The sequence below is a fragment of the Calonectris borealis genome, chromosome 19 (genome assembly GCF_964195595.1).
Source record: "Calonectris borealis chromosome 19, bCalBor7.hap1.2, whole genome shotgun sequence".
NCBI classification, from domain to species: Eukaryota; Metazoa; Chordata; class Aves; order Procellariiformes; family Procellariidae; genus Calonectris; species Calonectris borealis.
In genome coordinates, this window is record NC_134330.1 from 1,849,162 (window position 1) to 1,861,698 (window position 12,537).

General features: G+C 47.5%; 1 protein-coding gene across 6 annotated transcripts in view; it reads left to right on the forward strand.

Annotated features, from left to right (window-relative positions):
- The window catches only part of MSI2 (musashi RNA binding protein 2), a 262,158-nt gene that overhangs the window by 137,643 nt on the left and 111,978 nt on the right, over positions 1–12,537 (forward strand). The gene's annotated exons all lie outside the window — the stretch shown is intronic.

Below are 12,537 nucleotides of genomic sequence, written 5' to 3' on the forward strand. Positions count from 1 at the left end.
GCTGGTGCCACGGGTGCCACAACCAGACAGGGTCTGTGCTTGCCATGGGCACCTGCAGCACCTGCAGGTTATTGACCATCCACAAGTAAATGGTCCGTCACTTAGCTCCCTGAATAACCTCTCTGTAACGGTACAGCTTTCCTTTGAGGCTTGGTGTAAGTTTGCATTGTACCTATATTCTAAGCATATTAGAAATCTTGGAAATACCCTTCCTATCTTGCTGCAGAAAAAACCACCTCTCACTTTTTAATAAATTTCTGCTTGTCTTGTTATCTCTTCTGTATTGAAACTGTCCAAGTCAGTTTTTCTCATTTCACTGGGCTCTTTTTATAGCATGCTACTTACAGGCATTTTGTAAAAATAGCAGTAGTTCTACTTTATATACGTGTGTGTGTGTGTTTTACATCACTAAAGCTTTATTTCGTATTTTAATCTGAGCTTACTGACTGCACTTTTAAGGACTTTTAAATCAAAAGTGATAGTTCAAAAATGCATGATGTTTTTTAGTCTCTTGACTTCCGGAGAAGCAGTGCTTACACCAGTGCTGAGCTAGTTTAGTATCCTCTCTAAATATATTTCATTAAGAATGGTCCATATGGTGTGTCAGGGAGAAGGGGAATGCAGAGCAGAACCTGTGTCTGCCAGAGAAAACTGTTTTGATCTAATGTTCAGCATAGTACAACTTCGGGGGAAAAAAAAATAAACATTGTCAGATGGGTGCTGCCAAATTTCACAATTTAACAAGAATTTCATGCTGTTCAGTGATTTTTTTTTTTTTTTTTTCTTCTGAATACTCCAGTTTCTGGAGTCTTGTGATTTACACAAGACTGTTCATTTTTAAAACATGTTGTAGAAAACAGCCTTAAAATATGGAACCAGGAAGCTCTAGTGTCAGCAGGTTAATAAAATCCTCAACTGTATTACATTTAAAATCTGGTGGCTTTTCAAGTGCATCTCCTGATTTGGCGATGGCGGGCTGTGGAACGTCAGAGTCCGTGTGAAACAGGAGTCGGGAGAAAGGTAACTTCTCAGGGGTATTAGGTATATTTTTTTATTTTGATCATTTCCAAGGTAAATCCGTCTGACTTGCTCTCCCGTTCTCTTTGAGCTTCACTGCTTTTGCGTGCTGCTTCTGCTTTCCCAATGAGAGCAGTTAATGAGCTGTGCCGCTGCTGGTGGCAGGGACACACGGGACGTCTGTGCCCGCAGGTGTGTGCTGGTGCTCCCCCGAGGTCCCGTGGAAGTGCAGGAGGAGAGTTGCTGTTTTTCTCGGTTACTTTTGACCAAACAAAACCAAGTTGCTGCGTCTCTCAGCTCTTTGAATCTGCGTTGGTGCTCGGGACAGATGAAAGTTTGCTGTTGTCCTCAAAGAGTCCCAGTCTCATCTCCGTACTTCCCATCCGTCTTCAGTGCTCATTTCTTTTAAGGTGGGACAAACTAAAATGCCAGAGTTTGAGAAATGAGCCCTTTTCCCTCCCGCACCCAGCCCTGCCTGAGCCCCAGCCCGTCCTGACCCTTCCCTGCTCAGTGGTGGTGGATGCTGTGTCCTCAGGAGGAAACCCCAAATTTTCTCATGGTTTCCTTTAGTCTCATTTGAACTCATCTTTATTTTTTTAAGATATCCAGTGAAGTTTTCCAAGTTTGTCTAAGGTTAATTCACACCAATAAACAGAACCTCCTGTCACCAAGATGTACAGCATTTTATACCTTTTGGGCTTACTCCGGGAAACGTTTGGAAGATGCCACCTAATTAGAGTCTGGGGAGCTGAAGGAGCTGGCTTTGAGTTTCTGACACTCGAGGCAGATGTGGTTTTGATCCTTACGATCTCCCTGGGGGCCCAATGTGTAGATCTAGGAAGTCTGCAAATCCCGTATCAAACAAGAGGAGGTCAGTGACAAACGGGAGCTGGGAGGGTGCCTGCAGAGAGGGGAGCGGGTGAGAAAGCTTCACTTCTGCTTTGCTAAGGAAAGGTCTTGGAGAGCCGGCTGCCGAAAGAGATGATCAGAGTCGTTCAGTAATTTTGAAGTCTGACCCTCCTGGTTTAATTTGACCTGTGGAGCAATGAAATGGGCCTGACTCTTTAAAACAAACTGCTGTGTGTAGTACCGGGGAGCACCGGCACCGAACCTGAAAAGATGGAGCCATTTGTAATAACTCTATACATCGGTCCCTGAAATCAGCGGTTTTTTGCAGTAATTTGCTGGAGAGACAGTCAATCCAGAATAACTTAAAAAATAATAGGAAATAATGTTTCCATAGGTTTCGGTGATGCAAAGTTGAGAGAAGCTGAAAGGGCTGTATCCTGATGGACAGCAGCTTCAGTTACTTTAACACGGCGTTTTGCAGAGCTCCGCAGAGCTCCTCGTGCGGAGGAATGTAGAATCTCACACAGGTTGTCGGTAAGCTTAATGTAAAATACGGGGTCTATTTTTGTGACATTACAAAATGACCCTTTATGGTAGTTAAGTGTTACAAGTCAGTAACAAGTAAATAATGTAAAATATTTATTTCCATTACCCATATTCTCTTGGCATTAAAGTGCTGGGAAAGCCCTCGGGGGGCGACGGTGAGGCACAGGAAGGAAAACCGTCATGTTTCCTTGAGTTTTGGTAGCGTTTTGGCTAATCATTATAAAAGTTCCTCTGAAGAGTCTCCCAGGCTCTCACTAATCAGGGCTGGAGGAAGGGAGCGACAAGGGGAGTTGTTGCTGAGCGTTACAGAAGGGGCCAAACAGAGGGGCACCTCTGGGAGGAGGCAACACCGAGTCCTGCGCGAGGTCGGCACGGCGGGGCAGGTTGACTTCTGGCTTGTCTTCTGACCTGCAGCGAGTCACTTTCCTCCTCCCTACTTTTCTGGTCCTAATTTTTTTTCTTGTTGGGTTAGCTTTGAATTTACTGTATTGAAGCAAATTTTACAGGAATAAAATGGGGAAGATTGCAGTCGAAAATGAGCAGTGTGAGAGTAAGGAGGAGCTGAAAGGGCCTGTGTCCTACAGCTGAACAGCAAGGTTAAAATCTGGCCACTTTCAGCCCGCTGCGGATTTAGTTGCGAGATCAGCACTGTAACCTTACTTGTGGAAGGGGTATAAATCTCATTTCTCTTAAAACTGCGTTAGCAAAACCACGAGCAGAACACAGTAGAGAACAGTCTTGCCTCAACCTCGCGGGGGTGGGACAGATCCTTCCACTTTTTCTTAAAAACTTGCAGCCGGCACTTGGAAATGCACTACTATAAATTTGTGAATCTTTTCATTTCTTGTTTCCAGGTTATTTTTCTTTCTTTTCCTTTTCCTTTTTTTTTTCCTTTGCCTATTTTAAGCAGTGGCTACAAAATGAATGCTCTGCTTACTACAGTCCTTTATCATGTAATGTTTTCAGCAGACACTCAAGAATTAAATATGTACAATTTCCATAATACTGATTATCCCTGTTTAAGTGCTATTTTAGAGGGTATTCATTTCTGTTGCAGTAGCAGCCGCAGCACTTAGCACCGCCAGCCCAGTTTTCCCCCTGTGCCTGAGGTTCGGGTTTGGCGTGAGCCGGGATTTGGCTGAGTCGCCCACCACCGCTTTTAGCCCCGCTGCTCCGAATGGAAATGCGTTGCTGTGCTGCAGCCAGCCAGAGACGTCCAGGGCGAGGAGTTGGTGCTTGGTTTGAAGAAGGCTGCCTCTGTCACTTTTGATATCTTCTGGTTTTTGTATGCAGAAACACAAAGCACAATTAGAATGCAGTTATATATCCTCATAGTTATTAAAGCTTGGATTAACATGACATAAAGTTTTGTCTGGGGAGCCTTTTGCTATGGCTCAGGGAGCATTTTTGTGTGACAGTAATAGGCTACAGTTAATATACTTGAATGATACCAGAATCTGTGTAATAAGACAGAACAAAGGGGGTTTATTTGAAGCTGAATTACAAAGGTGGAATTATCATTGTGAACAATCCACTGAGATCGCAGCTTAATTATTGTATCTTGCGTTATTTCGGCATAATAAAGTGTAGTCAGTGAAGCAAAGTTAAAAAAATACATATACACATCTCAGAAGGACATCTTGTCAGTTATGTGGGATTGATGTGTGGACCTGTCACCTTATTCTTAACACCAAAATCCTCTCTCTGCCCATTTTTGCAGTTTGTTTGATTTACCGAGCCTGTTTGCCATGATTCAAGAGTCTCTTGTAACGTTTCTAGGAGAGATTCATCACTGGGACATAATCCATTCAAATAGCTTTTAGGCAAGAAATAAAAAGTGTTTTGATGCCAAGAGGTTTCAAACGAAACGTTCAAAGGCAGCTGCTGGGGCCTGTAGAGGAAGAGGAGGGAGGGCTTTATTGTTCTCCAGGGCTTGGGGGAGAAGAAGGAGTGAAAAGGTGGGAGCTTCCTTTGGAATCCCGTTTTCCCGGCCGTGGGCGAGTGCACAGGGCTCTGCAGCGAGGTGTGACGCCCTCCGGTCCCCGGCCCTTCCCTGGGGATCGGTGTGCTGGGGGGGACCGGGGGCTCTGGGGGAGCGAGGAGAAAGGGCAGATGTTCCCGTGCACGTGTGTGTGCACGTATGCGTGTGCCCACGCACAGGGACGAGGCAGGTGGAAATGGCAGCTTTGGAAAACGCTTGCAAATACACGTTGTTTTGGAAGGCTCTTGCAAATACACGTCGTTTCTGTCAACAGCAAAAATAAGTCATCCTTTAAAAAAATAAACCAGACCAAAGTGTGAAAAGTAAGCAATGTGTTTTGCATTAAACCCACGTGTAATACTATTTCAGTAAACAGGGTGCCTTGTTTTGTGGGTAGAATAGGGGGTTTTGGTTAAGGTGTTTGGGTGATCTTTCTGGTTTTGCCGCTGGTCAGTGTGACGGGTTAAGGCAGCTTCACCTGAGTGCGATCGGTCTCCCCGTACCCGGGAAAGGTGCAGTGCATGAAGGAGGGACTGCAGAGCACCCCGATGTCCCCTGGGAAAACACGCCAGGGGTTACCGGGAAGCGCACCTTATTGTAACGATTATATCGGCTTTTGATGAGAGAGGATGGCGTCTGTGGCCAGATGGTGTTTTAATGGCTGAAATTGTCTTTCCCTAATGATGGGGTGCTCCTGCTCAGCTTGTGCCCGTCTCTGCCTGTTCCTGACCCTGCCCGCAGCCCCGTCGTGGTGCTTGGCCAGGAAACCTTGGCTCGGTGGCTTTTTGGCCATTTTCACATGCAGGGCGTTATTCAACCATCTTGCATTTGTACTGAAAGTTAACCCTCTGCCTGTGCCTTGAATCCCCATTATATGGATAATAAGGGTGGAGGAGGATCCTTTTTTTAATTTTCCTTTATAAACTGAAGAAAATTATTTCTTTTTCACAGAAATCAGTTTGATGATTTAAGTAGCTGCGGGACGTTGAATGGCTTCAACGTCGTTTTAAACAAAAAAACCCTCACAACAGAAAACAGTGGTTTTTTTCTGCAATAGGCTTTAAAAGGGTAGTAACGTAGTTCCAGAAATCTGGGTATGGTGATTATGCCTGTAATCCCCGTGCTGGCCAGGGGTAATTAAAAATTGCAGCTGAACCTTGGTTTCAAATGACTGGGTGAGGCTCTGTCAAACTGATGAGAGCTTGCGTTGTTGACACGTGTAAAACTCAATTTACCCACCACTAACTGCAGTTCGTGGGCATTAAATCTCTCTCCAAACAATATGACACTGGGGCACAGCGGGATGCGCTCGCGTTCGAGGGGCTCGGAGAGGGGCACGCTGTTCGGCTGAGGTGTGAGAGGAGCTGTGCCGAGCCACAGCCAGCGCTGCTAATTGCTTTCTTTTTAATATTATATTCAGCCTTAATAGCCTGCTCTTCTGGTGGATTGCCTTTCCCAGCATTTATTACAGCATGCTTAGGAACCTGACCGGAGAGTGGGAAGGGGTGGAGCTGAAGGGAATAAAATCAAGGTGGTACTTTAAAAATCCATCCCGACAGCCCAAACTAATGTTCCAGTCTGAGCTCCCTGATTGAGCTCAAATTAAAGGGGGCCAGGCTGCAGTGAGCGTCCCGAGGTCTTGAGTGATCAAAATGGCATTTCATGCCCGGCGCTTCTCATTTTGTAAAACACTTGGGACAGCAGGCAGGCGGGGTGGCGGGTTATTGATGGGCGATTGGCGGCGGTGATTACCGCCAAAGGTTACCGGTAACCACGCTTTTCTGCGGTGAACAGACTTAAAAGACACATTCCCACAAACAGCTTTGGGCTTCTGACTTCTCATCAAGACTTGCTGGCATATTTTAAAAGAGGTGAAGGACGAGTCTAAACCACGAACAACAGAAATCAGAGCTAGTGCTTCGTTTGTGTTTTTTCTCCTCTCTTGAAGGTGGGCGACGTGCTGCGATGCAGGGATGCGAGCAGGGCTGTAAGTCCAGGGAAGCCTGTGCTCCAGCTCCGCCTGTTTCAGTGCCGGGGCAGAGCTCTTGTCTTTTCAAGCGGATTCTGAAAGCAAATCCAGGGACTTGTCTTCTCCTGTTTTTATCACTAAGTTGTGACAACGGGAAAGTCACTTTGCTTTCTGTGCATCGGTACTTTGAGCTGCTGGAGCAGGCAGCGTGTCTGGAGCGTGTCTGACCCGAGGGTACAGCCTCAAAAAAAAGTCATAAATCATCAGAGTAATGAGTTTGGTCTGAGTACAGTGCTCTGAATCCCCACCTCGTCAGCAGCCTGCGCAGGAGCTGCCTCCTCTGTCTGCTGTGAAGCCCGGGGCTAGAGAGGGGACTTGGACCCCCGAGCCGGCGCTTCGGCACCTTTTTTGAGCGCAGCAGCTGTAACAACATTGTTAGAGCAGGGGTCTGGGTTGCGAGTGTTTTTTCCATAAATTAAAAAATCCCTAAATGTAGAGATACAAGCTATATTTGATTTGGGTTGAAGGACAAGGGAGGAGAGAGTTCTGCTTAGAAGAAATAGCCCTGGAAAAATATTCTTTAATATGCAAGTCAGTATATGAAAAGAACAATAAAAGGAAAAAGGATCTAGCAGGAAATAAAATGAAACTTTTTTTCATTACAGTCAAGGGAAACTTAGATGAGTTTTTCTTTGCTAATAAACTGCACTGCTTCATTTTGCAGCTGAGCCTTTTGCTGAAGCTGACTGTGGCAATTGTTCATACTTTTTTTTTTTTAAAAAAAACTCTGGGCAATAAAAAAGCCCTTCATGCATCAGGAAACATAGTAATGCAATACTTGTCTTATCTTCACACTTACTCAGCAGGTATTTACAAAAGGGCGGCAGGAAGCTCTTTAAACTCGATCCTGTTACTTTGCTCAGGATGTCTCTTAATCAGAGCTGTTTACCTGTGTCCATCCTACACTGGAATTGTACTGTAAAGGCATCTGTAAAAAAACCCCTTGGTTTCTTGTGAATAGAGTTTTTCCCAATGTGCTCTATAACAGACAAGACTCTGAGCTAGTTTTTACTGTATGGCTTAAGGGCACTGACTGAAAACCTATAGGTTATTACGGTCCATTTAGTGAGTAACATAGACCTATGCTTTAATGCTGCGTGTTTATGCTCTGCATTATGGTAGAGAGGTGTGTGGTCAGGTTATTTCGCTGTAGGTTTTGTCACTGGGTGAACAGGAACTTCTTTTCTGCTCAGAGTAACGTGATAAGGCAGGGACGCAGCACACACAACGTGGTGTGCTGACCCGCGGGTCCCTTAGGTCTTGACTCCAGAAAGCGCTTAAAAGGAAAATGTGAAAATGCTGTTGTTGTCTTCAGAAACCACATCTTGGAAGGACTTAACTGGACTTAACCGTGTGCTTGAAATTGAGCCACTCTTAACGGTAGTTTCCGTTTATTAGGGGTTGTTCCTGAAATGGTCAATGTGTGATTCGGAGTCCGACGTGGTGCACTTCAGTGTTCAGAGAGATGGTTTCTGATGCTCTTGCTGGCATGTGGCTTTTAATGGTCTCTCTGCATCTCATTATTTGGCATGTTTGTTTGTAGTAAACAAACCAGCTGCTCGTGTTTTAGTGTTGTGTCAATAGGGAAAATGCTGGGTTTGGAAAGAAAAGGCTTTACCCTGTGTGTAGCACACTTCATCCAAGGACCTGCAAGTGCTCCACAAATATTTGAAGCTCCTTTTCCGCTGAGAGAGGTTGTAGCCTTATTTGTTCTGGGTGTTGCTGGGTCCAGGTCCCATGTGGAGCCCCAGAGGAGGCTGGACCCTGCCCAAAGCCCGACGGCTGGCGGGGGAGCTGGAGGCAGCGGCCGCTGGCTGGGGCTGCTGGAGCCTGCTCTCTCACTAGTGTAAGCTCGTCGTCGCATGCCGCAGGCCAGAGCTGCTCCAGCAGCGGCCAAGAGCCTACGTGCCCGGTGCCACGTGCGGAGGGTCGGACTGGAGCTCCTACGCTTCAGGGGGAGCAGGCGAAGGCTTCTCTCCGGGGGTGTTTGCTGCGTGGTTTGTTGGTGGCCCAAAACAGCCCCTTGCATAATTTTGATGGGTTGTCACTCTGCACTTTAACGTCCTTTTTTTCAGGAAAAACACTACTTCAGACATGCTCTGCCTGCCCGTGTGCAGCGTCATGGCGGGGTGGTGGGATGGGTAGGAGGGCTGCTGGGGGCTTGAGCAGGAGGGTGGCACTCTCGGAGGGGTCCAGGTCCAAGCCAGCTTGGGCTTTAACTGGCTCCACAGCTGTAAAACCTGAGTTTCTTGTATAGAAAATGCCTCATGCCCTCCTGGCCTGGGAGCCGCTCCTTGTGGCTGCAGCAAAGCAAGCAGAGATAGGCAGAGTTTGAACTGATGCTGTAATTAAATTAAATTAACTGATGCTGTTGCTGCAGCCCAGAAAGGAAGACAGATGTCTAAATGTGTTGGCTTTTCAGGTAGTGGTATTGCTCGGTGTGGCTAAAGCCCATCAGGAGAGAAAGGGGGATACGCGTGATGGCTGTCCACGTGTGCACGTGCGCGTTCACCAGGAGCTGCCTCTTCTCTGGCCGGAGTTGTGAGAGTCTCGTGGTTTCCAAAATCAACGCCGGCCAGGCCTAGTGGACAGCACCTCTTAAGTATTGTTTGGAAAAGAAAACAGATTGCAACTTTGCAGTGCTAATATGCAAACAAGCACTGCGAAGGGAGGAAGAATTATTTCTGCTGACGGCAGCTAATGTTCCGTGAAAGTAAAATCACAAACCGCCTTGCACCTGGCTTGCTGAAATGCTGAAGGAGCAATGTTCCTCCAGTGCCCCCGTGGTGGCATCGCCTCCGCGCTGGCAGGCGGAGGAGCACGGCCCTCTCCCTGCCCTGCCGCACCTTTCGGGGCGTTTAACTGCATGGGAAGACTCGGCCTGCGAGCAGCTGATGGAGTAAAGGAGCTGAGATGAACTTCAGTGTTGTGCCATGACTCCTGTGAAATTTGATATATTTAGGCTTCATTTCGAGTGATGTGGTTATGTGCAGCTCTCAGCATTTGTTTTCAAAAGAGCAAACGTTCTCCTACATTTCAGCAGCAGAAGCTTAAACGTGTAAACCCTAATGGCTCCCGTCTGAGTGCCAAAAAGAATATTTAAAAATTATTGTGTGTGCTTTTAAAAAGTACAGTTTGTGTGTGTTTGTCGTATGTTTTTATCTGGTGATAACTCCTTCAGGCAGCTAGTGAGGGGACAGGGCTGGAGCAGGATGGATGGAGCTTGGGTTCTTCATTCGTTTGTGGGTCTTGCAAGAACATGGGGAAAACGCTTGTGGAAAGTTACTCAGTTGTGGGGAGATTTGTAGAAAATAATGCATGATATGTGCATATGCATGATACGTGCATATGTGCACATGTACAGAGAGACAGGACGCCTTGAGTAAATAGAGAGACAAGGATGCATGTGGGAGATAGATATCCTAGTGCCGGCAGGGAACCGAAGGCAAAGATTTCCAGGATCATGGTTGGCCCTGGGGGCACATACGGGTCACTTAAAATGCCTGTGGCTTCATTTCCCTTCTAGTCCCACCCTCTTCCTTGTCTATTAGATGGGTAAAACACAAAGATGTTTTGAGGCAGGGTGAATTAAATGTTTGTAAGAGAGTTTGGAGGCTCTCCAGCAGATGTTTTGAACTAGATTCTGTTCTTGCCTCTCCGGCGAAGGGCAGCAGTGGGAGCTCCGTGATTTAACGCTGGCTTCAGATTGAACGAGATCAGAATATGCTCCTTCTCTTGCTTTGTAACGCATACTGAAGTGTTTTTAGCTGTTGACATATATTTTAAAGTTATCAATTGCTCCCTGTCTCATACTGTAGCATAGACCAACTTTGATCACAGAAGAAATTTCTGTGACACGGATTTCTGGCAGAAATGTAAATTAGAGTTTTATTATAGCAGTGATGGAGGCACTGCTCTAATTCACAAATACATTTTGTTAACCAAATGCTACAGCTTCGTGTAAACATGTGTATTGTATGGCATTAGATCAGTCTGCTTCCAGAAACAATATGGATGTCTGCTTTCTGTCCTTTGTTAGGTGAGCTTGCGCTTTTTTTTGAAGAAAGCGGCTTGCCTAGGTCGGGGGCTGTGATTGTGTGTGTGGCGGCAGACATCTGAAACACTGAAGAGGAAAGAGGGGAGCAGCTCTGCCACAAGAGACGTGCCCCCAGGAGCGTGGGGTCCTCCTGCTGCTGTCCCCCACGTCCCCGCCGCTGCAGCAGCTCTCCGGGGATGCCCCAGGCTGCAGAGCTGGCTCCAACTGCAGCTTGGGTTACCCTTGCCTCGAATCCCATCCGTGGGCAAAAACCCACCAGCGCAGGACTGGTTTTAGCTGGTGTGGCACATCCACCGGGCCAAACGCAGGCAATGGCCTCTGTCGGCGCAGAGCAGCCATTCTCGGTGGTGCCGGCCACCACGGGACCTGCTTGGCTGCGGGTGATTTAATGCTGCAGCAAAGATGTGTTTGTCTCCCTGTCCAGCAGCGGAGGTAGTGGTGTGTCCCTGCCTCGCTGGGGTGTGCTGAGGATAATTAACATAAAAACGCCGTGGTGCTCAGATACTGCCGTTTGTGGCCAGGTCAGCGTGTGTGTTACGCTGGGGGATACAAAAAGGGTCGTCGTGGCAGCTCTTGCTTTACTTATATGGCATTTGTCATCTGTATTGCCATCCAGAGATATTTCAGGCACGTAGGAGGGCCTAACGGTGGCACTCTCGGACCTGCGGCTGACCCCAGAGACCACCGAGGCCGTGAGCGTTCGGGCACTGGGCAGTGCCATGTCTCTGCCCATTCTCAGCAAGAGACGCTGCTCTTCTGCGGTGAAATTTTAAGTTTGTTGGTGCAGATCTCCATCGATGCAGGTCTGTAAGTAGCACAGCATCTAGCGAGTTGTTCTTAGCCCGTATTTGGGGGGGTTTGTGTGTTGCTAGTGACCACATAGAGTCAAGTCTCGGGTTCTTGCAGCAGGGTAGTCGTGTGTACCCTCTGTACCCTTCTCTGTCGGGATCTTGGAGCACTGAACTGCAGCTGGATGTTTATTAGCTGCAGTGCTGCTGGCCTGGGAGAAGGGCAGAGGATCGGGGATGTCTCGCCGGCTCCTGCAAGCTCTCCAAGACGCCGTCTTGGTGTCAGCTCCTCTGACTCTCTTATTCTGTTTCAGAAATGCAGCGCTGGAACCTATTTTCCCGTCAAGCTAAGGAGACCCAGGGGACAGCTGCCTGTGCGCTGGCGGGCATAAATTGTTCTGGGCAATTAGACCTGGCTGCAGGACTTGATTGCGGAGATCGGACCCAGCCCGAGGCTTGCTTTGCTCTGATGGAGGCAGGCTATTCTGTCTCTGTAAAAGCACAGCAAACGTATACATGCCCTGCGGCCAAGGAGAGGGTAGCACTATGATGGTCTTGCTTGGCTCTCTGTGTCGCTATTGTCTTCAGCTTGATTTCCATCGTGAAGGGCATCCCTGAAGTACCCAGCGTTACAGGTATCTGGGAGATGAGGGCCACCTCCTCAGGAGAGAGCAGCTGCCGGTGCCCGGAGGAATGACGAGTTGTTAATGCTGCCTCCTGGAGTGGTTTGTTCTGCATCCCTTTTTCTTGCAGGGACCCCTCTGCTTCTCTCTGGTGGTGGTCCTGGCTGCATAGGTATATCGTACCTTTTGGAGAAATGTCCCTGGGAGTTTATACGATGCCAACCATTCTGCTGGGTGGAGGTCATTATCAACCCAAGCTCACGTTACACCATCTTACTGGCACTGGCCTTGCTTCTTTTCCTTCCTGTTTTCACTGCCTTCTCTGCTGCTGGTCCTGTGGTGGCACAGCAGCCCCTGGTGCCAAAGAAAGAACTGTCTCTATGTTTCTGAGTTGTTTGTTTCTTGGTTAGGGTTTGGGTATTTTCTTTTTTTGCAAGAACCTTGTCTTCCTAGTTGGTGGTGTTAGCTAATGTGTGCTGGAAGTCTGATGGGACAAGGGAAGTTCTCAGCCAAGACAGCAGGTCAAAGGAAAACTCCAAGAGTCCTCATGTAGTTTATAACTTGATCCGAGCGTGGCAAAGAGCCTTGCTTTCATCAATACTTCATATTGTTAATGCCAGAGAAGGAATTAATGAGAAATCGTCTGT